Source organism: Topomyia yanbarensis, chromosome 2 (genome assembly GCF_030247195.1).
Source record: "Topomyia yanbarensis strain Yona2022 chromosome 2, ASM3024719v1, whole genome shotgun sequence".
In the NCBI taxonomy this organism is placed as follows: domain Eukaryota; kingdom Metazoa; phylum Arthropoda; class Insecta; order Diptera; family Culicidae; genus Topomyia; species Topomyia yanbarensis.
Genome location: NC_080671.1, coordinates 242,160,559 through 242,187,179, shown reverse-complemented (window position 1 = coordinate 242,187,179; position 26,621 = coordinate 242,160,559). Strand labels below are relative to the sequence as shown.

The 26,621-nt window shown below is 42.9% G+C and overlaps 1 protein-coding gene across 4 annotated transcripts in view; it reads right to left on the bottom strand.

Moving 5' to 3' along the window:
• Positions 1–26,621, bottom strand: part of LOC131683009 (uncharacterized) — a 515,866-nt gene that overhangs the window by 447,880 nt on the left and 41,365 nt on the right. The window contains exon 2 of one of the 4 annotated variants that reach the window (XM_058964835.1): positions 9,990–10,112. The exons of the other annotated variants lie outside the window; for them this stretch is intronic. The gene's annotated coding sequence lies outside the window, so the exon portion shown is untranslated. The remainder of the gene's footprint in view (positions 1–9,989; positions 10,113–26,621) is intronic. 4 annotated transcript variants of the gene reach the window in all.

Below are 26,621 nucleotides of genomic sequence, written 5' to 3'. Positions count from 1 at the left end.
CTGGACAATTACCATAATCGTGATCGCGTCCACACTTGTCACAAGTTCTGCCCGATTGGCTCTTCTGACCGGAATAATGTCGAGATTTACTTCTTCCCCTGAATTGCTTGTTCGTTTTGACCATGTGAGCACTTAACGTTTTTTCGCGCACTTTGCTATCTTTTTCTGCTAACTCCCACGTCAAAGCTTCTTCGTGGGCCTTATCGAAGGTCACGTCCTTCTGCTTCAGTAGATGCGTACGAAGCCTACTGTCATATATTCCGAACACAAACCTGTCCCGTAAAGCCTCTTTTAGGAAATTGCCATATTCACATTTTTCTGCGAGGGCTTTCAATTCCACCACATAATCCGTACCTGATTGACCAGCTTTCTGATCTGCTTGATGGAACCGATAACGTTCGGACTCTTTATTCACTTCCGGCCTAAAATGTCTCTTCAGACCCTTAACCAATTCATCGTATGTCTTCGTAGTGGGTGCCACTGGCTGTAGCAACTTCCACAAAATAGCGTACGTATCCATTCCTAAATGCGTTAACAAGAATGGAACTTTTCTCTCGTTAGGAATATCATGAAGAAGGAAACTTTGGCAAATCCGTTCTTCGTACACATCGAAATCGTCACCCGCGACATAATTTTCAAACGATCCGAAATTCATCGTAATTTTGGTGGTATTACTCGATGTTCCCGGTTTTGGCTTCTTTTTCTTGTCCTCACTATCAGACATACCTAACCTCTACGCAACACGTGTTCATTTGCGTCGGACTAACGATCACTGCTGTCGCTACTCAACCGCGCACACCGTTAATAACGTATACTTCACTGTTCTGTTGCGTTTGGCCACATCCTCGTCGCCAATATTGTAATGTTCGGAGTTCTAATGACACACTAAGATATTAGTTATACTTATATTTATACTTGATGTTGATTGCTCCAAGAGCAGGCGAGGAAAGAGAACGATTCAATTATCGTCGCTCTTTTATATGGTACATAATTACCTATCTGAGGGATTGTCCTCATGACCTATGCCAGACCTATAGATTATTTATTAATACCACAGTTTATCCATAGAGCTGATCTAGATATACTACACCCAGCACTTCCAGGAACATCAAAAATCCCAACTCCGCTAGCGAATGACGGATCTCAATAGTAGTATGTCTGTAATAACATACGTACATGGAAGTATTGAGAACCAGAGCTACAGGTCCAAAGCCCTGGTAAAGGAGGATGGTTGTGATGATCCGGGCCGAGATCACCACGTAAAGCAAGGTAGGGCATAACCCCAATTCCAAGGCGTGAAGCGACCCGTGCCGAGGGATGAGTGATCGAGGGGGTGAAAAAGATGCTCGATCATTAACGGAGCCTGTGGGGTACCTGGGCAACCCCCACAGTAAGCGTCCCTTACCACGCTAATGCGGGGCTCTGGCGTGGCGGACATTTATTTCTCGCGCGACTCGTGGGACTTTACATGGAGACAACTAAAAATAAAAACAAACAGACGGAGGTGCCAAACCCCTTCGCTAGAGGTGGTTTGGCGAGGTCTCCCCCCGTGGGGAGAGTAGTGGAGCGATGAGTGCTGCATCCGAAAGCACCAGTGACCCCCCAGCGGCGGTAGGCAATAGCCCTACCAATGCATCGGAGGGGCCAATATCTGCGATGCGCAAAGTAGCGAAGCAACTCGATTCTATAATCGACTTCGCTGGCGCAAAGCAGAATATAGCCAAGGAGTTGAAGTTGAGCCTCCTGGAGCTCCAGAAAGCTGTTCGTGTCGCAAGACAGGAACAGCAGGCCTATGTTGAGAGGGTGGAATGTCGGGAGAGGCCCGACAGAGAAACCCAGACAGTGGCCTCCAATAGGGAGGAAAGAGAGAAGGTCGATAGAGGTTCACAGACAGTGGCCTTTACCTTCTACGGAGCAGCCACGTCGATCGGAGCGGCGACCGAGTTCCCCTCGAAGGGAAAAGGAAAGGGCAATTGCAAGACGGCATCGAATGCGAAGCGCCCTAGGAAGTCGCCAGGCGAGGGTGCCAAAACCGACACCACTCGGCGTGCAACCGTCAAGGTCAAACGCCGCCTGGGTGAGGTAAGCGAGGGCGAGAGTGACCTCGCTGTGGAGAGCGATGGTACCAGCAACCCGGCACGACCGGGGCAGGGGGGCTCAAACCCTTGGACGCTGGTCACCAAGAAAAAGCCGGCACCGAAACCGGAGGTACCGCGGCCTGCGAGGAAGGCCAAGGACAGAGGCGAAGCCTTGTGGTTAAAAACCGACAAGGACAAATACGCCGATGTCCTTAAATCGATGAAGGCGGCCGAAAGCCTCTCGGCCCTTGGGCAGGATGTGCGTAGCGTAAGACGCACCAACACGGGAGAGATGCTCCTGGTGCTGAAGCGAGGCGCACAATCAAGTGCAGTATATAAGGCCTTGGCCCAAGAGGTCCTTGGTGAGGGCGCCCAAATCAGGTCGCTAGGTGCGGAAACAACTCTCCAGTGCAAGCACTTGGACGAGTTCACGACCGCAGAAGACGTCGTCGCAGCCGTCAAGGAGCACTGCGACGTCACAATCGAGCGGGCCTCTGTGCGATTGAGAGACGGACCCTCTGGCACCCAAGTAGCCTACCTCAGGCTACTGAAGGCGGATGCCAAAAAGGTAACCGAGAAAGGGAAGCTGAAGATCGCCTGGTCGGTATGCCCTATTAGTATACCCCAGCCGCCTTCAGTGGATAGGTGCTATCGGTGCCTTGAATCCGGCCACAAAGCATACGAATGCAAAGGCATAGATAGGAGCAAGCTATGTCGTCGCTGCGGCGAGGAGGGACATAAAGAGCGGGGGTGCACTAAGGCATATAAGTGCCTTATCTGCACCGCTAAGAAGCAAGCCCATAAACATGCTATGGGCGGACCCTCGTGTCCCTTCGGCGAGTTAAATAAGAAGAAGCCGTGAGAGTCACACAGCTAAATCTTAACCATTGTGCAGCAGCCCAACAGCTGCTGTGGCAGTCGGTCTCGGAGTCGAGGACAGATGTCGCCCTCTTATCAGACCCGTACAGCATCCCTGCCGGCAACGGCAATTGGGTGTCGGACGGGTCTGGAATGGTGGCAATCTGTACAACGGGACGGTTCCCGGTTCAAGAGGTAATACACCCCTCCGCCGAGGGTGTGGCGATTGCCAAGATCAATGGTGTGTTCTATTGCAGCTGCTACGCCCCACCAAGGTGGCCAATAGAACAGTTCTACCAGATGATCGACAGGCTCTCGTCGGACCTCGTGGGCCGGAAACCGGCAGTAATAGCGGGAGACTTTAACGCTTGGGCAGTGGAGTGAGGCAGCCGCTGTACAAATAGCAGGGGTCAAGCGCTAATGGAGGCGCTTGCGAAACTCGATACTGTGCTAGCTAATGATGGCTCCGCTAGTACATTCCGTAGAAACGGAGTGGAGGCGTGGATTGATTTGACCTTTGCCAGCCCGAGTCTGGCTCCAGGCATGGAATGAAGGGTAGACGAAGGCTACACCCATAGCGATCATTTAGCAATCCGCTTTAAGATCAACTATGGTGTGCAGCATCCGAGGGCGGGAGATCCCTGTCAGGTACGCGGGTGGAAGTCCAATCACTTCGACAGCGAAGCTTTCACCGCGGCCCTGGGACTGGAGGCCAACACCGACAGTCTAAGCGGGGATGCGCTGGTAGCTGTTCTATCACGCGCCTGCGACGCCACTATGCCGAGAAAAACACTGCCAAGAAACGGTAGATGCCCGGTATACTGGTGGAGTGCCGAGATTGCAGCTCTACGGTCAGCCTGTCACAGAGCTAGACGTAGGATGCAAAGAGCTCGCACCGAGGATGCAAGAGAGAACCGCCGTGAAGTGTTTCGAGCTGCGAAACTGGCCCTTAACAAGGCTATTAAGAGCAGCAAGAGAGCGTGTTTCGACAACCTGTGTGAGAGTGCCAACGCGAATCCGTGGGGTGACGCCTACCGCATTGTGATGGCCAAGACCAAAGGGGGCTCCTCACCCCCAGAACGGTCTCCGGACCGGTTGGCAACGATTATCGAAGTACTCTTCCCGTCTCGAGCCACAAGCCCCTGGCCACCTGCACTACGAGACAGTGCGGGCACGGTCGAAATGGTGGCTCCAGTGACGAATGAAGAACTACTCGCAGTGGCTAAATCCCTAGCAATGAACAAAGCTCCAGGGCCGGATGGAGTTCCAAACAACGCTCTCAAGGCAGCGATCATAGCGAACCCGAACATGTTCAGGCTAGCTATGCAGAGATGCCTTGACGAGTGCCGTTTCCCCGATAGATGGAAAAGGCAGAAACTGGTGCTGTTGCCGAAGCCCGGGAAGCCGCCAGGCGACCCATCGGCGTACAGACCAATCTGTCTGATAGACACGACTGGCAAACTGCTTGAGAGGATCATCCTCAACAGGCTCACCCCGTACGCGGAAGGTACGGACGGTCTGTCAAGCAACCAGTTTGGCTTTCGGAAGGGTAAGTCCACAGTGGACGCTCTCAACTCAGTGATAAATACTGCCGAGATAGCGATCCAACGAAAAAGGCGAGGTATTCGATACTGTGCGTTAGTGACACTTGACGTGAAGAACGCATTCAACAGCGCAAGCTGGGATGCCATCGCGCTCTCGTTACACCGGCTTAGCCTACCGGTGGGTCTGTACCGGATCCTGGAAAGTTACTTCCAAAACCGCGTACTGATATATGAGACCGATGCCGGTCAGAAAAGGGTTCCGATTACCGCCGGAGTCCCGCAGGGCTCGATCCTAGGCCCGGTGCTATGGAACCTCATGTATGACGGGGTTCTGAGACTGAAGTTCCCTCCTGGGGTCAAGATCGTCGGCTTTGCCGACGACGTAACCTTGGAGGTCTACGGGGAGTCAATTCCTGAGGTAGAACTAACCGCAGAACACGCGATTAGCACGGTGGAGGAATGGATGAGCGCGAGAGGCCTGGAGCTCGCTCATCATAAGACGGAGGTAGTTATCGTCAACAACCGCAAGTCGGCACAACATGCAGTTATCCATGTGGGAGAAGTCGCGATCACTTCACAGCGAAGTCTGAAGTCTCTCGGAGTCATTATAGACGACAAGCTGACCTTCGGCAGCCATGTCGACTATACGTGCAAGAGAGCGTCGATTGCTGTTGCGGCACTATCGAGAATGATGTCCAACAGCTCAAAGGTGTGCGCCAGTAGACGTAGGTTACTGGCAGGCGTTGCCGTATCTATCCTCAGGTACGGCGGCCCGTCATGGTCAAGAGCACTGAGGGTAACCAGTTACCTACAGAAACTGGAGAGCACCTACCGCGTGATGTGCCTCAGAGTGATATCTGCCTACCGCACGGTATCACACGATGCATCCTGCGTGATAGCGAGCATGATGCCAGTCGGGCTGGTCATTCGGGAAGATGAGGAGTGCTTTGAGCTACGTGGAAATAGGGGAGCCCGCGAGCGCGCCAGGGCGACCTCGGTCGCCAGATGGCAGCGTGAGTGGGACAACTCCTCGAAAGGTAGGTGGACTCACCGGCTGATACCTAGCATATCGAGCTGGGTGGGAAGACCCCATGGGGAAGTTCACTTCCACCTGACACAATTCCTGTCAGGCCATGGCTGTTTCCGTCAGTACCTCCACAGGTTCGGGCACGCGGAGGTCCCTGTCTGCCCGGACTGCCCAGGTGTAGATGAAACTACCGAACACATACTGTTCGTATGTCATCGGTTCGACGTCGAAAGAAGAGCAATGCTTGACGTCTGTGGCTGGGACACAACCTCTGATACCCTTATTCAGCGGATGTGTCAATCGGTGGAGAAGTGGAACGCAGTCTCGGCTGCTACCATCCAGATTGCCAGTAGGCTACAGGTAATCTGGCGAACCGAGCAACAGACGACGGGCACGGCTAACTAGTGATTGGTTAGCTGGAGCGAAGAAGGCCAAGCGCAAAATAAGAGAGTGAATGGTCTGTTCATGCCGAGGTAGGTTGGCGCAGCGAATGGCAACCGCGTAAGGGGTAAACCCAGCCACCCCGAAGCAAGACAGAAGAGTGAGTGTATAGGCGTATAAATGGACTGCCTCATGCCAAGACGGGAGGGTCGTAGCGTAGTATGTTGGAACTAAGCTATCGATGCCTCATGGCGTGGCAGAGGAGTGAAAGGGTGAGCATCCAAGTCAGTCTCACACTGCATGTTAAGGGTGAGCATAAAAGTCAGCCTCACAGGTTGGTAGAGGCTAGCACAAAAGTCAGCCTAGTAAGGAATGAAAAAGGTGAGCACAAAAGTCAGCCTCGCATGGTATGTCAGAAGTGGGGCCTAAGAAAAATGTCCCACATGGGATGCCAGAGGGAGTGACAAAGGTACAATAGAGTGGCACGATTGAGAGTGAATCAGGTGATAGGGTGAGCACCCAAGTCAGCCTCACATGGTATGGGTAGGGCGAGCACAAAAGTAAGCCTAGCAAGGAATGAGTAAGGTGAGCACACAAGTCAGCCTCGCATGGAACGTAAAAGGTGAGCACAAAAGTCAGCCTCATGTGGGAGTGTTTGAGAGTGAATCAAAGTGCGGTTGAGTGAGCATCCAAGTAAGCCTCATACAGGATGTATGAACGCGTGAGTGAGAGTGAATGAGTACATTTAGTACAGCCATCCCCCCAGAAGTAATACCGAGAGGTAGTTCCTGGGAGGAATGATGGCGGAGCCCAATGGAGTTTAGTCGGTATTAATGGCTGGTCACCATTCGAGTCCGACACGCCCCCAGTGCACCCCGTGCGGTAGATTGGACCCTACCATAAAGGTCTTCTCCATTGTAAAAAAAAGACCTATAGATTATTTATTAATACCACAGTTTATCCATAGAGCTGATCTAGATATACTACACCCAGCACTTCCAGGAACATCAAAAATTCCAAGTGTTCCTTTGTTTCAGTTCGAGAGTAATCACAGCACTGGAATTATAAAACTCTCGGACATAGTGGACTGGATAATAAAAACTTTCAATATTACTGATCCTATTAAAAGTCTTATGTTAGCTTTTCTCCCTACAGTGAGAACATTTTTGAAGCAGTTGACTGCTAAATGGCCCCTCCTCTCAGCGATTGTATCATTCGTTGGCTAACTCATCGAACGAGGTCATGGATTTGATCACTATTCTACAGTGGAATTGCAGAAGTATCATCCCGAAAATCGATTCCTTCAAAATTTTAATAAATAATTTGAGTTGCGATGCATTTGCATTATGTGAAACTTGGTTAACTTCCGACGTAGATCTCAACTTCCACGACTTTAATATTATTCGCCTGGATCGAGACACCCCCTATGGAGGAGTGCTTTTGGGGATCAAAAAGTGCTATTCCTTCTACAGAATTAACCTTCCCTCGATAACAGGTATTGAAGTTGTCGCTTGTCAAGTAACAACCAAAGGCAAAAGCCTTTGCATAGCTTCCATATATATTCCCCCCAACACCGCGGATGGGCACCGACGGCTACAAGACATCTTAAAATCCCTGCCAGCACCGCGACTAGTTTTAGGAGACTTTAACTCTCGCGGTACAGCATGGGGTTGCCTCTATGATGATAACCGGTCTTCCTTAATTCAGGATCTTTGCGATAACTTCAATTTGACAATTTTAAACACGGGTGAAATGACACGGATTCCTGCTCCTCCAGCGCGCCCGAGCGCCCTAGACTTGTCCCTTTGCTCAACATCGCTGCGGTTAAATTGCACGTGGAAGGTAATTCCTGATCCCCACGGCAGCGACCATCTGCCGATTGTAGTCTCAATCAATAACGGTTCAAGGCCATTGAAATCAATCAATATTTCGTATGACCTCACACGAAATATCGATTGGAAGAGCTATGCTGCCGCGATATCCGACAACATCGAATCTACCCAAGAACTTCCTCCGGAGGAAGAGTACAGCTTTTTGGCTGGCTTGATTCTCGACAGCGCGAATCAAGCTCAGACTAAGCCAGTACCCGGCGCGAACATACAAAAACGCTCTCCTAATCCGTGGTGGGACAAAGAGTGCTCAGACGTGTACGCGGAGAAGGCCGCCGCGTATAAGACCTTCCGGGACGACGGGTTACCCGCTAGCTATCGACAATATGCGACGTTAGAAACGCGAATGAAGAGTTTGATGAAAGCCAAGAAACGTAGTTACTGGCGCCGGTTCGTTGACGGACTAACGAGAGAAACATCGATGAGCACTCTTTGGGGCACGGCCCGGCGTTTGCGAAACCGAAACAGTACTAACGAGAGTGCAGAATATTCAAACCGTTGGATATTCGATTTCGCCAAGAAGGTTTGTCCGGATTCCGCCCCGGCACAGAAGATTTACCGCGCCGCGTCTCCTCACGACAGCGCGAACGAAACACCTTTTTCGATGGTGGAGTTCTCACTTGCTCTCTTGTCGTGTAACTATAAAGCTCCGGGGCCGGACAGAATCAAATTCAACTTGTTGAAGAACCTGCCTGACTCTGCCAAGAGACGCTTGTTGAACTTATTTAATAAGTTTCTCGAGGCTAACATTGTCCCACTCGATTGGAGACAAGTGAAGGTCATCGCCATCCAAAAACCAGGAAAACCAGCCTCCGACCACAATTCGTACCGTCCGATCGCAATGCTATCCTGTATCCGGAAGTTATTCGAGAAAATGATCCTATCCCGCCTCGACAATTGGGTCGAAGCAAATGGCTTACTGTCAGATACACAACTTGGCTTTCGCAAAGGCAAAGGGACGAACGATTGCCTTGCGTTGCTCTCAACTGAAATTCAAATGGCCTATGCTAGCAAAGAGCAGATGGCATCAGTGTTCCTAGATATTAAGGGGGTTTTGACATTAAAAATGTCTTACTCCACTATCTGGGGCTAGGTGTCATTCTAAAATCTAAACTATCTCCCATGTAACGAAACTATGTAAGGTTTGCACACTTATAACCCCGATATTACTAGATGGATTTTAATCATTCATACACCAACCGATTCAGAAACACCTAACTTAAATATTGGTAATAATTTAATATCTCCCCAATAAAAGTAGACGTTTGGAAATTGGTAAAATTAAAAATTTCACGAAAAACGGGAAAATTACCATTCGTGAGGCAGATTTCTCAGACACAGCCGTCAAAAGAGGGCAGCTTAGTTGCTCAATGAAACACGAAAATTCATAAATAGAAGCAACGCATGTCCGTTTAAATCAGTTGTTGCTCTTATCCCATAGGAGCAACATCGTCTCCGGGCGATGCAATAAGCGCTATCGATTTTCGGTAACGTTGGCATTCGCACACACTCGCACCTAAGTGACTAAACCATATACGGTTAGTTTATAAATAGAGGTGACGCGTACCCGTTTGAATCAGTTTTTGTTCTTATGTCGAACGGGTAAGATCATGGCTGCAGCGTCTGGGCACTACACTAAGCGGTAGACGCTATGCATTTTTGGCAGCGGTGGCCGTGTGCGGATTCTTCGGGTACCAGCACGGTGTCGCAGAATGATTTGCAAAGTGGGTGGGTGGGGTGGTTTGGATTTAATTCAATACGGTGTGTGCTGCTTAAGAGTGTTGCGTTTGAAAAAAATATATTTATTTTTATGCATGCGTGTGCGTTGTAACTTGTTAATCCATGTTTACGGCGCTTTGTAGCTGCGTAGGGTAAAGAGCCTGTTGGTTTTCATGTTTCATATTTCGGTTGTATGTTTTTTATGAGTAAGGCATCTGACAACGTGCTTCTGTAGTTATTGCACTGTTCAGCAGCGTAGTATTTTACACTCAGGTTTTTTTACGCGGATTTTGAAATTTACGCGGTTTTCATCAACGCGTTTTTTTTTTAAATTTACGTGGTTTTCATTTACACGGCCTGTATCCCCTGCGTGAAAAATCTGAGTGTAATTGCACAGGAAACAATCACATTCCCAGCAGAACTTTTTGTTTTCTAATTTCAAATACTTTTGTTTCGTACTGCACACAACGGAAAATTTTAAAACAGAACTTACCGTCCTAGCAGCAGTTTAAGCGGGTGTTCTTTTTCGATTCAAATTCGAGCCATGTCGTAAGCGTTACTGGACTAAAAATTGTTTTCCCAGTTTATCCAGTCAGAATATCTGTCCTACCCTGTACTGAAGATATAATTATGTCAGTCCTATTACCACATAAAACACCTATATAACATAAAACGCTGCAGAATTGGTTTAATAATACAATGTTTACACTACAGAGTTATAACACGTTTTAATAATTAGCAACAAGGAAAATGTCACCAAGATAGCATAAAAACCCGTTTTAACTGGTAGTGCGAACGTTGTATAACAATGTAATTTATCAAATAATTTCATTTGTTCAACCACTAATCGATCAAGAAATACCTAACCTTAAGATTGTTTACTTAAGTTCATTAGCACATTATTGAAAATTTAAATGGAAAATGAAATTTCATATTTCATGGAGAATCTGTATATTTCCGTTGGCGGGCGTGGGCTTCCTCATCACAGCTCTCAATATGGAACTTTTCTTTTGAATATATTTTCTGGACAGACCAGCCTATTTTTACTAGATGGATCAGCCAAATAATGCCAATCACCTAGTGAGATACTTGATTAATTTATAGATTACCGTTAAAAGACCTTCAATAAATTATGTTTTGATGGGGAGGGTATATAGCAAATTGTAACATATGAAAACAGGCGAGTGAACAAGAACGTGAGTCGATATGTGTGATAGATAAAATTCATTTCCACGCTCTTGAAAAAAGCTACATTTTTAATGTCACCGTGGTCGTGTCCTGTACACAACCCTTTAATTTTTTGATTCAGTTTCGATCAACATTCTTTCAGAGAAGCTGCACCAGCATGGTCTTTCAGCGACTTTAAACAACTTTTTACTAAACTTGTTGTCGGAAAAGCACATGCATTTTTCGCATGGTGACTTATCGACATCACGATTTGGCTACATGGGCCTTCCCCAGGGCTCATGTCTAAGCCCCCTGTTATACAATTTTTACGTCAACGAATGTCTTGACAATTCCTGCACGTTAAGGCAACTTGCAGACGATGGCGTGGTGTCTGTTACGGGACCCAAAGCTGTCGATCTACAAGGACCATTACAGAATACCTTGGACAATTTGTCTGCTTGGGCTATTAAGCTGGGTATCGAATTCTCCACGGAGAAAACTGAGCTAGTTGTATTTTCAAGGAAGCGTGAACCAGCACAACTACAGCTTCTATTAATGGGTCAAACTATCGCTCAGGTCTTCACAGTAAAATATCCAGGGGTCTGGTTCGACTCGAAAGGTACTTGGGGATGCCATATTCGGTATCTGAAACAGAAATGCCAGCAAAGGATCAACTTTCTTCGTACAATAACCGGAACATGGTGGGGTGCCCACCCAGGAGACCTAATTAGGTTGTATCAAACAACGATACTGTCGGTAATGGAATACGGATGCTTCTGCTTTCGCTCCGCCGCGAACATACATTTCATCAAGCTCGAAAGAATTCAGTATTGTTGTTTGCGTATCGCCTTAGGGTGCATGCAGTCGACCCATACGATGAGTCTCGAAGTGCTGTCGGGCGTTCTCCCGTTGAAAAATCGATTTTGGGAACTCTCATATCGATTGCTCATTCGATGCGATATCTTGAACCCGGTCGTGATTGAAAATTTCGAAAGGCTTGTTGAGCTCAATTCTCAGACCCGTTTCATGTCCCTGTACTTTGACTATATGGCGCAGAATATTAACCCTTCATCTTACAATCCCAACCGTGTGCATTTCATAAATACTTCTGAATCTACTGTTTTCTTCGACACATCCATGAAAGACGAGATTAGTGGAATTTCGGACCACATACGCCCACAAGTGGTTCCAAACATTTTTTATAATAAATTCCGAGAAGTCGACTGTTCTAAGATGTTTTATACTGACGGATCAAACCTCGAAGGGTCCACTGGCTTCGGTATTTTCAATCAAAAGTTCTCCGCCTCCTACAAACTCAGTGACCCTGCTTCAGTTTACGCCGCAGAACTAGCTGTCATTCAGTATACCCTTGGAGTCATTGAAACATTACCCGCAGGCCATTACTTCATCGTTTCGGATAGCCTCAGTTCCATTGACGCTATTCGCTCGATGAAACATGGAAAGCACTCCTCGTATTTTTTGGGGAAAATACAGGAGCTACTGAGTGCTTTATCTGGTATGGGTCCCTTCTCATTGCTCCATTCCGGGCAAAGAGAAGGCAGACTCCTTAGCTAAGGTGGGTGCCTTAGAAGGAGACGTTTACGAAAGACCAATTTGCTTCAGCGAATTTTTCAGTATTACTCATCAGAGAACCCTCGAAAGTTGGCAAACTTCGTGGAGCAGTGGGGAGCTGGGAAGGTGGCTGCATTCGATAATCCCTAAGGTATCGACGAAACCTTGGTTCAAGGGGATGGATGTGGATCGTGACTTCATTCGTGTGATGTCCCGACTCATGGCAAACCATTACACGCTGGATGCACATCTCCGGCGTGTTGGGCTCGTGGATAGTGGTATCTGCGCTTGTGGCGACGGCTATCACGACATCGAGCACATTGTTTGGGCGTGCACCGAGTACAGTTCCGCCAGGTCTCGGCTAATGGATACCCTGCGGGCCCGAGGAAGACCATCCAACGTCCCGGTTCGAGATGTGCTGGCAAGCCGCGATGTCCTCTATATGTCCCTTATATACACCTTTGTGAAAACCATCAATATACAAGTCTAACTGCCCCTTCTTATTTTCCTTATCATTCTCAGAACCCTCTTCCACCTGTATCAAAGCATCTGTATCGAATGAGCCAACAAACACGGGACCTACGGCACGAAAATAACACGTTTAACTCGAAATGTAGCCGTTCCACATCTGAGCCGTACTACGAAATCGTCTGGAAAAACCCCTGCCATCTTGATGAGGACCACCCGCCGTCCCAGTACATGATTCACCTGATGAAGGCCACCCTAGTTTGTGATCCATTCGTTGATCTCACGGTGCCTGAAACTGAAATAATTTTCTCTCCCTGCCATCTTTGTCTACCCTCCCTCCTCTGACTCTTATACCCAGAAGTAACACCCCTACCCCCCCCCCCAATATCATCACGAAGCATTTAGCTCTTCTTGTCTCTTCTAGTTTTAACTATTATATTATATAATCTCGTTGAAAATTCCCAACTCTACTACCCACAAAAATAACTATAATTACGATTCTTTACAAAATTCAATCATGCCCTCTAGTTATTCCTACTTTTAAGATAGTCGTAAAAAATTGTCCCCCTTAGTTAAACATTATTTGCTCCAATAATCTCACTGATAAAAATGTCAAACCATATTGCCACAAAAACTAAATGACCCCCCTAATCTTACGAAAATAATATTATCCTCTTGTGTAGATATATAAGATAGCTATAGAATCGCATTAGTTTCATTTTAAAAAACCGATTTAATCCACCTAGCAGTGAGATGAGACATTTCTTACACATATCACTATTGGATTAGTTTTCAGAGCTCATGAAAAGTAGGCACCCAATTAGAGGTGGTATGAAAACAGTTTCTAGTCTTGCACGAATAAAATCTCGAATAAACTGAATAAATTAGAGAAAATCACCAAAACGAACGAAATAGAAAGTAAAGAAAAAAAATGAAATAATAGGTTTTTAAATTCATAAAATGAGTAAAAAAAATAATGTAAATCAAAATTATAAAATACACGAATCAAATTAGATGGCTATTAAATAAAAATTAAGATTATATTTAGAAATAGTTATAAGATTAATAGAATAAATTGACTCATACTAACAAATTGAATGAAATAAAAGGAATGACTGAGCATGAAATGCATAAAATTAAAGATATGAATCAAATTAATCAAATGAATCAAATGTATCAAATGAATCAAATGAATCAAATGAATCAAATGAATCAAATGAATCAAACGAATCAAATGAATCAAATGAATCAAATGAATCAAATGAATCAAATGAATCAAATGAATCAAATGAATCAAATGAATCAAATAAATCAAATGAATCAAATTGATTTCATTAATCCAGTGAAAACAATGAATCAAATGAATGAAATGGATCAAATGAATAAAATGAATGGATGAACAAAATGAATAAAGTAAAAAATAAATGAAATGCATAAATAAATCAAAGGAATCAAATAAACAAAATGAGCTGAAGTGATAAAATGAATAAAAAGAACAAAATGAGCAGAATAAAATGCATTGAAAAAAAATGAAGAATTAAACGATGGTAAAAGGTTATAAAATAATATTCTTTAAAATTAATTGTATCAAATAAACCATTTGGATGAAATGATTAAAACTGAAAAAGTAGTCAGATTATTAAAATGAATAAACTGGAAAAAATGAATAGAATACATGCAATGAAAACAATGAATAAAATAAATTAAATGAACAATATGAGTAAAATGCACAAATAAACTAAACTGATCAGAGTGAATCCAAAGAATGAAACGAATGAAATAAGTAAAATGACGCAGATGAACAAAACGAATAAAAATATGCTGAATGGAATAAGTAATTAAAATGAAATGATCATATATTTAAAGTTAAAAAACATTTTTGAATAAAGAAAATGAATAAACCGGATTGTACGAATTTGAGAACCATTGCATCAGAAAGTTTTGAAATGTTTTTGAAAATCCTATCTTCTGAGAAAAGGCTTATGAATATGCTATGGACTTTCTAGGGCTTCCGTCTTTTTTGGTTTTATTCTTTTCGTTTGCGTGCTTCTTTACTTGACGACGTCGTTTTAAGATTATCTGGTGTATCTACTTTATTGTTGGACCTTAATTAGTTATCAGGAACCTGGAACGTTCAATTTGCTTTGGAATTCGAAGTTTACTTTTGGACACATAATTGCGCGTTAAAATACTGGTCCAGTATTTTAACGCGCAATTGAATATAGTAAAGTGAGACAAGGGCACATGTGCTTTCAAGCCCCTTGAACAGAGAACGATTGAGGGAGAATGCGATTCTTGAATGAGACAGGTAGATATTTCAAAGTTTTTATTTGCATTGAAGTTAATAGTGTGAAATGTCTATGCTATGTCGATAGCATAAAAGCCATGAATTCAGTTGATTGCAATGCAGTCTCTTTCCATTCATCCTTATAGCTTGCATATTGTTTCGTTCGGAATTCTCGTGCAGGAAATATGGATAAATAAGTCCTATACAAACCAATACTGTGAAAAAGAAATGGTTCAAACTACTCAGTATATGCAAATATGGACGACGATAAGTTAGAAGACACATTGTAGTTGCATTCCCCATCGAGAGTGGGTACTTTGGAAGACTTCTTTTTCTGGATCTAATTTGTGGATATTTTTGGTCTTTGATCCGTTATTTTTCATGAAAGTTCGTACCAATACAACGAATGTGCATTTCAAATAATATCATTACGAAAAAGTTGTTCTTAGTTTTCACATGACATATTTAGGCATATACTTACCTTACCGTTCAGGCTAGAGCCTTTTTGTCTCTTGCTGTATGCAGAAGCCGTCCCACTCCATTCTGCTTGTCGCCAGCCTCGCAGTCATCGAAGGGTCCGCAGGTCGTCCTCTATCTGGTCGATCCACCGTGCTCGCTGTGCGCCCCGTCTTCTTGTTCCTGTAGGGTCGCCCTCAAGAACCATCTTCCCCGGGTCGTCGTCTGACATTCTCACGACGTGTACAGCCCACCGCAAACGTCCTATTTTCGCGGTATGTGCGATGAATGGTTCTTCCAGTACCTGATACAACTCATGGTTCATTCGCCTGCGCCACGTTCCTCTTCCATCAGCACGCCACCATAGATGGTACGCAAGACCTTTCGTTTGAAAACTCCAAGGGCGCGTTGGTCCTCCACGAGCATAGTCCAGGTCTCGTGGCCGTAGAGGACCACCGATCTAATCAGCGTCTTGAAGATAATCAACTTCGTGCGGCGGCGAATTTTGTTAGACCGGAGCGTCCTTTGGAGTCCAAAGTAGGCACGATTTCCCGCCAAGATCCGTCTGTGAATTTCTCTGCTGGTATCATTGTCTTCGGTTACCAGTGAGCCAAAATACATGAATTCGTCGACCATCTCGATTTCGTCACCGTCAATCCGAACTCGGGATGGGAGGTTCACATTGTCGTCTCTAGAACCTCTTCCTCTCATGTATTTTGTCTTCGAAACGTTGATGGCAAGTCCAATCCTGCTGGCTTCAGCTTTCAGTCTTTGAGCATATGTTTCATTAAAAATTCAATAGATACGAATAGTTTAAATATCGCACGTGGAATGTCTCTTTTGAAAATTTTGATCGTTAAACATCCATATTACCCAATTAAGCCAAATATTTTTCTGATATAGCCACGAATTTCCTTAATTATAGCGTAGATACAGGCTTTGAATACAATTGAATTAAAGTTGAGTTGATGTAGTAGCAGACAAAAAATAGTTTTGTTTTCTCAAACCTTCACAATTACATCGCACACATGAAATTGGCTTGGATATGAATAAATATTTCAGATTGGCAGAAGATCTTATCACACAACTTAGAAATGGATACAGAAATAGCTAGATAGATGCGATAGAAGGGAGACAGAGAGAGATGGTGTAACGTGCGAGAGGGAGGATAAAAACGGTCTCCGCTTTCGCGCCAGGCAGCGTAGCTGCCGCGAAGCCGCGAGGGTTTAAATGCCCGGTAAGACTCAGGGGAGTTCACTTCCGAAACCACACCTACCTTCGACAACCCATAAGCGACCTAAACGGTAAAAGTTAATTGCATTCTAGCTATACAAATCGAACGCGAATCATCTAATCTTAGATATCTATGATCTCAAATCTAGTCTGAAGCACTCGAATTCACCCTTACGCCTTAGGTTATTCTACTCACAAGTGGCGACTTCTACCGCATGTGCGTTTCCCGCCGTCTATGTAGTTCACCTGCATGCGAGTTGAGGTTCGATGAATCGTTTAGCGGGTGATGGGTGGGCGATGAACCTTCGGTAGGGTGGATGAATTATGCTCGATGCTTACCGGTACGATGCTGTAGGCCCAAGTGGATTCACTAGCATGCGTACAAGGGGCGCTCGAATACAGTTGCGGCTACTCGAAAATTTCTACCTTCTCGGCTGTTCCGGTTCTTCTGACTTGAGTCGAATATTGCTATTCCGATGCGGGCCGTGCTATCCGGTCAGAAGGAGACTTCGGGGATTTCGGGTCACAGTCTGTTTGTCGATTACTCTAGCCCACGTGCTCAACCGTTTTTATTGTTTCGTATAATTGTGGTGATTTACAGACAATCGTTGGTCATCGTGTCCCAACCTGGCACCTTCGTTTGAAGGTATCTTCAAACGAAGAAATATAATCAAATTTATGCTCGAAATTCTAGATTTAGTTATTTCTATATATTACCTGGCCAAAATGCTGGTTTTCGCGAACATACAATTTCCTAACCCTTGTGTTCCACGCAATAGTTTCCTATTTTCTACTACGTTGAAACCTTCGATTAGTTTTATTTTTCTTCGCTCATCATACTAGCCTACTTACATAATTGTACGTTCTATCAAACCTAGTTTACTCCAATTCTATTCACCACTATATACACTGTATACTTCTGCCTGCAGAGCGTGCAGTTCAGACTGGAATGACACTATAGATACCTATTCCCTATACCATACCCTTACATTTTTCCTATCTCTATCGATCGCGTTAACGTGTAGGCCACTGATTGGCTGGAATAATATGTGTGGATCGCAGCGATTTTTTTAACGATGCGTTTAGCTCGTCCGAGTTTGATCGAAGGATTTAAACCCATATGTCGGAGTAGTTTAAATTTGAATTTCTCCGAGTATTATTTTATTATCTGTTTCTATTGCTTTATTACTTTGTTCAAATCGCGTTTATTTTTGTAACCTCGTTACATTACCCCAAACACACAGAAAAGAAAATATTTTCTTAGAGCTTTTTCTAAGAAAATATTTTCTTAACCCAATCTTCTATTTTACTTTTTTAGAACCACCCATTATTCATTTACTTTAATTTTATATTGAATTATTTTTCTGTAATTATATTGCATTTGGGCTTGGTGATGTTTGCAGGTCAGCCTTGCAACATAATTTCAATGGTAAATTGTATCCACTCCGAATCTCGCCTTCCCCTCAGGCATTTCAGACCTCGTCTTTGTAACGTCAAACTATTTCGACTGATTCCCTAATATTTTTAATCTTCCTTTATTCCAATGCGTCAAAATATATTCGACAAAATTCTATTTCCTCATTAAATTAAATTATTTTGCATCCAGATTTTCTGAATAAATTACTGTCTACTGAACGCAGACTAACTGACAGCATGCCTTGGCTGACCTCAAACACTGCCTCCACTGTAACTGTCAGCGACGCGAATGAACTTTCTCACAAAAGCTCCCGGTCACTGTGTTCATCTGTTTGACATTTAGGGTTTACTTTTTTTTATGCTGCTATATTATTTCGACTTTTGCTTTTTGATGACATGAAAGGAATGATTCTATGTGATCTATTGAGTGATTTGGCTAGCCTGAAGTGAAAATTTACGATCTTTGCAGTTCTTTCTGGCCGCGAAAAATCTGCAAGACCTATTTGTGGTGATGGTAATACATGTGAATAATGGATAGCTTCTGGTTCTAAAAGTGTTTTCTAATGTTGACTAAACAAATCTACCTATGCATCTAAATTTATGTATTGCAAACCGAGTTGCTTTTTGTGTTATCGTGCCATTGGCGTAGTACACGTACCTAGCTTTTTATGCAAAACAAATTATTGCTACGCTATGATTGAGTTATTTTATTGACAACGAATTTAAAAAAAATACGTGATAAATGTGAAAATCGAACTAACAGCAATTATGCTGTTGTTGAACGTCCAGTCGTTCCTGATAATGTTTGCAAAACGGTTCCGAGTCTAAACCTAATCATCATCTGGGCTCCTCCAGACTCCTACTGCTATCCATTGTACTAACCCTTCTTCGTTCGCTATGAACTCCAGGATGGTTTTAAAGTAGTTATGCCGACTCTAGAGCATTAACCATTTTTGCAACATTTTCAGGGTCGATGAACATTTTTCCTAGTATTACCGCTCCCGAATTTTTTTCCCTTTTTTTGTTGATAGACTAGCTGAACATCTTATCGACATAGCTCTATAAATTTCTTTTTTATTTTTTCAATAAATCAGCTCTTTTGTATACTCCTAATTTATTTCCATTTTCATCTTCTACTTCGTAACAGTTTGACCCTATTTTTGCTGTTATTTTGGCCGGCGAGTATGTCTTCGCTAATTTAGCGCTAAATTTCTTTCCTTTGTTGGATTGAAAATAATTTTTTTTCAGAACCGATTCCCCTACATTTAGCTCCGGTAACTTTTTGTTTGATCTTGAATTATAATATTTTTCGTATCTATGATAGGCCTTTTTCAAATTTTCTTTGACTTTCGAGAAAATCTTTTGCAACTCTCCTTTTAAATTTCCTGGTTCGTAGTTTATTTCCTGCCCTGCATCTCTAATTAATTGGTATTCATCTCCCATGCTTATATAGTTTCGCCCATAGTTAACAAAATAGGGTGTAAACTCAGTCGAGTCGTGGACTGCGGTTCGGATAGCCATTGCTATTTTTTGAATATTTAGATCCCAGTTAGTTTGATCGTCCTTCAAATGAGCTCGAATAGCGGAATTAATCACCCTGTTCACCCGCTCGGTGGGGTTATTTGCTGGATGGTAATTTGCATTTCGCCAGTGAATTACTTTATACCTTTTTAGTAAGCCAGCGAATAAAGCAGACTTGAACTGTGGTCCGTTGTCTGAAATCAAAATTTCTGGTACGCTAAACTGTAGAAATATCATATTCTCTATGAATTTAACCAGAGTGACCGTTTTCGCTTCTCTCATGGCTTGAATTACCACAAATTTTGAGAACAGATCTGTGATTACAAGGAGCATTGTGTTTCCTTGTTTACTTCTAGGAAAGGGACTCACGTAATCTACTGATATCACTTGCCACGGCATACTTGCCAACTTCTGCTTTCCCATTACAGGAGTCTTATTTATGTTGGGGTGCTTCGAAGTTTTACATATTTCACATGCGGCACAGTATCTTTTTATTTCTGTGCTCATTCTAGGCCAGTAATATTTCTCCTGAATTTTCCTCAGTGTCTTCTCTGTCCCCAAGTGTGCTAAACCATGTTCGTTCTCCAAAATGGAAATTCTTTCTGCTCTTGGCGGCATATATTTCCATTCGAACCTCGGATCCGCGCTTCCCTTCTCCGGCAGATATTTATAAATTTTGTCATTCACGGTTTGAAAGTCCTTAAATTTTTGGGGTTCGATTTGTATATCCTTTTTAAATTTTTCATACTCCACATCCGCAGCCAAAACGTCGACTGACTGAATGCGCGATAGTGCGTCAGCGACCACATTGAAACGACCTTTCCTGTATTCCAGTTCGAAATCGTATTGTTGTAGTCGCATGGCCCAACGAACCAACCTGGCAGAATTCCCTTCCGCGCTGACTGAATTCAACCATCTCAAGGACTGAGCATCGGTAACAACCTTGAATACTGAACCCTCCACGTAGTATCGGAATCGTTCGATAGCCATGATGACGCCCAGACACTCACGTTCTGTGGCTGAGTACTTCTGCTGTGTTGCAGATAATTTTTTTGAGTAGAACGCTATTGGTTTGCGAACATCAGCGTGCGTTTGCATTAACACAGCACCTACTGCATGCGCGGATGCATCCGACTCTATGATGAACTGAGCTCCGAAGTCCGGATTGGCAAGAACAGGTGGTGATGTAAGAAGGTTTTTCATTTTATTTAACGCTTCGTCGGCTTCTTTGGTCCAAACTAATTTAGTGTTTTTCTTTTTTAGGAGATCAGTAATTGGTGACAAAATTTCACTATAATCTGGAATAAACTGCTTGAAGAATCCAATCATGCCAATAAGACTACGAATTTCTCTTGAAGTTTTTGGGACTGGATAGCTGAGGATGGGTTCGAGTTTGTCGCTATCAATCGACAGTCCTTCTTCGGACAGCACGTAGCCCAGATATTGCACGCGTTTCTGGCATATTTTTGATTTCTCTAAACTGATGGTTAGGCCCGCTTTCCTTAATCTATCTGCAATGATTTCAAGCAGTCGAACATGTTCCTCAAGTGTGTCGGACAAGACGATTATATCATCCATGTAAACAAACACCCAAGGTTCTAGATCGAATCCTATGACCTTATGCATCAATTTGGTCTGGGTCATAGGAGCCCCCTTCAAACCAAAAGGCATAACTTTGAATCTGTAGAGCTTTCTTCCTGATCTAAATGATGTATAATCACGGCTGTTCTGCTCCAATGGTATTTGCCAATACGCTTTAGACAGGTCGATTACTGAGAAGTATTTGGCTCGCTGAATCTTCCCCAATATCGCCTGCATGTCTGGTAGTGGATATGCTTCACTTTTTGTCACCTTATTTATGCTGCGACAATCAAGACATACTCTCCATTCGCCAGAGCGCTTCCGAACCGGTAATAATGGGTTACACCATTCGGAGCTTGATTCTTCTATGACGTCTAGTTCAATCATTCTGTCTATTTCCTTCTGGACCTCCTTCTGCATGGCTGGCGATGTCCTATATCTAGGTGGCCTTTTTGGTACTGCCCCCTCCACTAATTCAATTTTATGTTCTAAGATACTTGTTCGTCCTAGCCTTCCGCTAGAGTCAAATAGTTTTAAGACCCTATGAAGCTCCGCCTGCTGTTCGTCTGTTAAATCGTGGTCTGTAGTAATGCACTCCTTTTTCATACTTTTTGGAATTTCTACGGACGGGATATCCAGGGATTCGTCTTCATCCTGTGTAGATACCAAAAGTCTCTCTCCAGACGGTTCCAGGATAATGTTTATCTCGTCACCATTTTCCGAGAAGTAATCCCACGCAGTGTTCAGAGCGATTTGGTCTATCTGTCTGTTGTTTAGTTCCAGTGGGCTCCAACTTGCCCCCTTAGCCATTGCTGGTTCAATGCCAAATGCCCGCCAAAAATCCACGCCTAGAATTATACGCCGTTTAATCGGTGGTACATATAACGTAGGAATGATTTTGGTCAGTCCTTCAAATGAATACGGAATATGAACCATTCCTACTCCAGAATGTTCTGTTTCATCTGCTGTCCTTACTTTTAAACTGGTTGGCCTCACCCTAAAATTGTGTCTTTTAATGATGTCGAGATCACTGATTATGCTTATTGCTGCTCCTGAATCTAACAGTGCTTCGACCTGTGTTCCTAGAATGTTAACCAGAATATGCGGACATTTATTTGGCTTGGTATTTATTTGGACTACATCTTTAAATTTTTTATTTTCGTCGGATACCTCGCTCGCTAGTCGCCTGTTGGGAGTTTCAGTTACCACTTGGGAAAGGTTACCCCCTATGACCTCTCCGTGTACTCGTTTTTTGTTTCATCTGATTTAAATCGATGGTTATTTGGGCACGTTGTAATGACCACGTTTGTCTGCCCACAAATATGACAAAAGATTCGTTTTTGTTTGGTACAGTCCTTCCAGAAATGCCCGAACTGACGACAATTCCAGCATAACACATTGTTCTGTTGGTTTTTTCCCGCATTTGTCTCGGTTTTTTCTGCACCGCTAGATTCGAACGACTTATTATTTGTGTTGTTTTTCAATGATCGTATTGCATTGATGTCCTCACTGAGATTGGTGGCGAGGTACTTTCCTTCCTCGTCCATGCAATTCACGTTGAATGATCTACTCCGTGGAGCGTAAGCATGGTAAAAAGCTTTGTCCAAATCGAAACACATACTGGTGAGAGCTTCTATGTTGATATGATCCAAATCAATGAACGCTAGATGGGGTCGATAGCAGTCCTTCATATTCTCCAATATTATGTTCACTTTTTGAGCCTCATCCAGTGTTTTGGATAATTTTTGACACATACGCTCAATTTCTGCAACGAACGCGATAAATGTTTCGCTATGAAGTTGTTTTCTGTCCCTAATCTGTTTATCTGTTATTCTATCCGTATTTGGAATTCCGAATCGCAGTTTAAGCATGTATTTGAATACTCTCCACGAAGTAAAACGTGTACTATAAGTATAGTACCATTCTTCGGCTATGGAGTCTGGCCTAAACAAAAAGTTTGCCTGTCCTAACAGTTCCGCTTCCGACGTCCTATTGTTATTTGCCAATGTTTCTATTCTTTTCAGAAATTCTTCTACTGACGGTCCCCTAGGATCCCCACTGAACTTTACTGGCCATTTGTCTACGGAGATTTTGGGGTAGCGCACTTCCCTAGGACCCTCTGCATATCGCGTGTTTTGCTCGACTTGCCTTCCCTCTGCGTTGGCTTGATCTATATCCCCTAGCCTGTGTTGACGACTCGAGCTGGTTCCCATCCGAAAATCTTTCCCTACAGCACCCATACCTTGGCGTTCTGGTTGCCACTGCCGCCTGCTGATATTAGCGTACGAAACATGAGAGGCTACTGAATTGTTATCTTTCTGTTCATTCCGAATAATTCCTGAGAAGTCGGGCATGGGCGATTGCCTCCCTTGAGCTAGACTCGCCGAATGTTGTAGAACGAGATTTTGAAACATTTTTGTCATCAATGTTTCCAGCTTATTTGCTAAGACCTCCTCAACTACTCTTCCTATTTGTTTACTGGTGTGCAGCACGGCTTCAACCGTATTGCTTGAAAACGGTTCCTGATCTTTTTTCCCTTCCGTTCCAGGATATTCTGGATGTACAATAGGGTGTCCCAAAATGACATCATGTTAAAAAAGTCATCGGGCTCACTTCTTAAATGAAAGGTTAGGGTATTAGGACCACTTTCTTCTTCGGAGTGAGTTTGCTAAAACGCTTCCTACTGGTGGCGACTTTTGATTTTTTGAAAAATGGGCCGATTTTGGATAAAATTTTAAATTTATGCCTGTTGAAGTGGTCCTGAACTGTCTAAGATTTTTTTCAGCTTTTTTTTATTTTTCTGGAGATTCAAACGGAGAAGTTTGGTTAGTTAGTTTGTACAAATTTGGAATTATAAGAGCGGCAGGGTCATTAAAACTTAGTAAAAAGTGAAATTTTTGGTGTTTTTCAGTATTTTTTCTTCAAAACTGGGTATCTACAAAATTTTAAAAGTACAGAAAACACTTTATATAGTTGAGCCGAATTCAGGGGCGTAATTTTGCTGAAGAAAGTCTATAGCTACGGCCAATGGGGTATAAGTTATTTACGTTTTTGTTAAATAACCTTTTGGCCTTTTATGACATTCATAAGAAATAACACTGTTCTACAAAATAAAACAATTTGAGTGGGCTTAGTCCGCATATTATTTTTCGGAAAATAGAAGGAAAATGATGAAAAATGGCGTTTTTCGCTTGTCTCTAGTACATCAGAATCGGTTTCTATGAGCATTTGACGATTTTTTTAAAAATATTTTCTTTATTAATAGCCACCTAGCGGGTTTGAAAATCACTAAAATTAAACGAATATGTCGAGTTAATGGCAAGTTATGGCGTATATTTGAAGGCTGAATTGATTAACGTACTTACATTTAGTATATAAAGTCTTATTTTCATGTTAGGAATTTTGAAGTGGAGAAAAATGCAGAAGAGTGAGGTGAGTGTTGAAAAACTGATATTTACTGTTTAGATCACATAATTCCGATATAGTCAAATTTGGGGCAAATATCCTCGAAAAAGTTTTACAACAGAATACAGCGCATCTTCTGACACAATCGATTTGTTGAAGATGCCTCCTAGAAGTAATTATGGAGAATTAACTCTTCTAAAAATAATTAGAGAGTTGGCCTCATTAGCAAAGTTATTATTTTTATAATTTAAGTTACAAAAAAAATCATCAGATGCTCATTAAACCTCGTCCTGACATACTAAATACGTACAGAAAACGTCATTATTCATAATTTTCCTTCTATTTTTCGAAAAATAATGTGTGGTCAAAGCACATTTGAACTGATTTACTTTTTGGAACAAAATTATTTTTGATAAATTGCTAAAAATGTCAAAGGTTATCTAACAAAAACTTAAATAACTCATACCCCATTAGCCATAGCTATACACTTTCTTCAGCAAAATTACGCCCCTGAATTCGGCTCATCTATATAAAGTATTTTCTGTACTTTTAAAATATTGTAGATACCCAGTTTTGAAGAAAAAATACTGAAAAGCACCAAAAATTTCACTTTTTACTAAGTTTTAATGGCCCTGCCGCTCTTACAATTCCAAATTTGTACAAACTAACTAACCAAACTTCTCCGTTTGGATCTCCAGAAAAATAAAAAAATGCTGAAAAAAATCTAAGACAGTTCAGGACCACTTCAACAGGCATAAATTTAAAATTTTATCCAAAATCGGCCCATTTTTCAAAAAATCAAAAGTCGCCACCAGTAGGAAGCGTTTTAGCAAACTCACTCCGAAGAAGAAAATGGTCCTAATACCCTAACCTCTCATTTAAGAAGTGAGCCCGATGACTTTTTTAACATGATGTCATTTTGGGACACCCTAATGTACAACCTTATGTTGACTGTTAGTCGTTTCTGATCGCTGCTCTCCTAGCGTTGCGTTGTTTCTTAATTCTCGTTGGTCTGTTGTCCCCGATAATGAATATTCCTGCAATAGTGGCGTAATGTTCCTACTTTCACTTGGAATGAATTCCCTTGCATCTGCGCTCAGAGAGTTGCTATGGCTCTGCGACATAATCTCTGTCGATCTTGGAGTTTTAGAAGGTGGAAATTCGTACATGGAAATCCTTGTTGGAGTTAACGTTGCTCTCGTACTAACCTGCGACCTCCGTAGAGTTCTGTTACGTTCCCTTCTGGCAGGATCATCCTTATAGAATGAGTCCTTTTCCGTACCAAAAACGTCTACTAGAACCTCGATTTCTTCTAACGTCTCTTGCCTCATTTGAACTTGAAGTGGGTCTAACGCTGCTGTTCTTCTCACCCTTAAATACAAATGCCTCAATCTAGTGATCAATTTTTCGTCATAGCCGACTTCCAATGCTTGCCTAATCAGCATTAGCTTAACGTGCACCAAATTAATTTCATCTATTATCGTTCGCTTTGAAAGTAGAAATTTAGGAACTTGTGCTTCCTTACATTGTTCTTTGTAAAATACCTGCTGACGCTCATCCATGGACATTCCCGAATAATTTAGACACCGGATCTTTAGCTCATACTCTAACTCGTCGGGAGTTAAATGGTTAGGGTATAGCCACAAAAATTGTATAGACGTTTCGCTCTGTGCCATAGTTTCGAATTCACTCAATTTATCACTTATAATTAATTTTATGTTTTTTTTTTTTTTTACGATTGATTATGTATATAGCTTTAAAAAAAATATGAAAAATATTCAAAACTATTCCTAAATTTTAACTACTAACATCACCAAATCCCAAAATATAACAACGAACTACTTAACCAATCTAATTCAATGAAAATAAATGTTTCTAAAATTTCAAATTCAAAATTGGTTCGATATGCCGGAAATAACTTAAAGGCGTTCCAAAAATACTTTTGTAGCAAAACCCGTTTGTTGGGCGCCAAATGTAACGTGCGAGAGGGAGGATAAAAACGGTCTCCGCTTTCGCGCC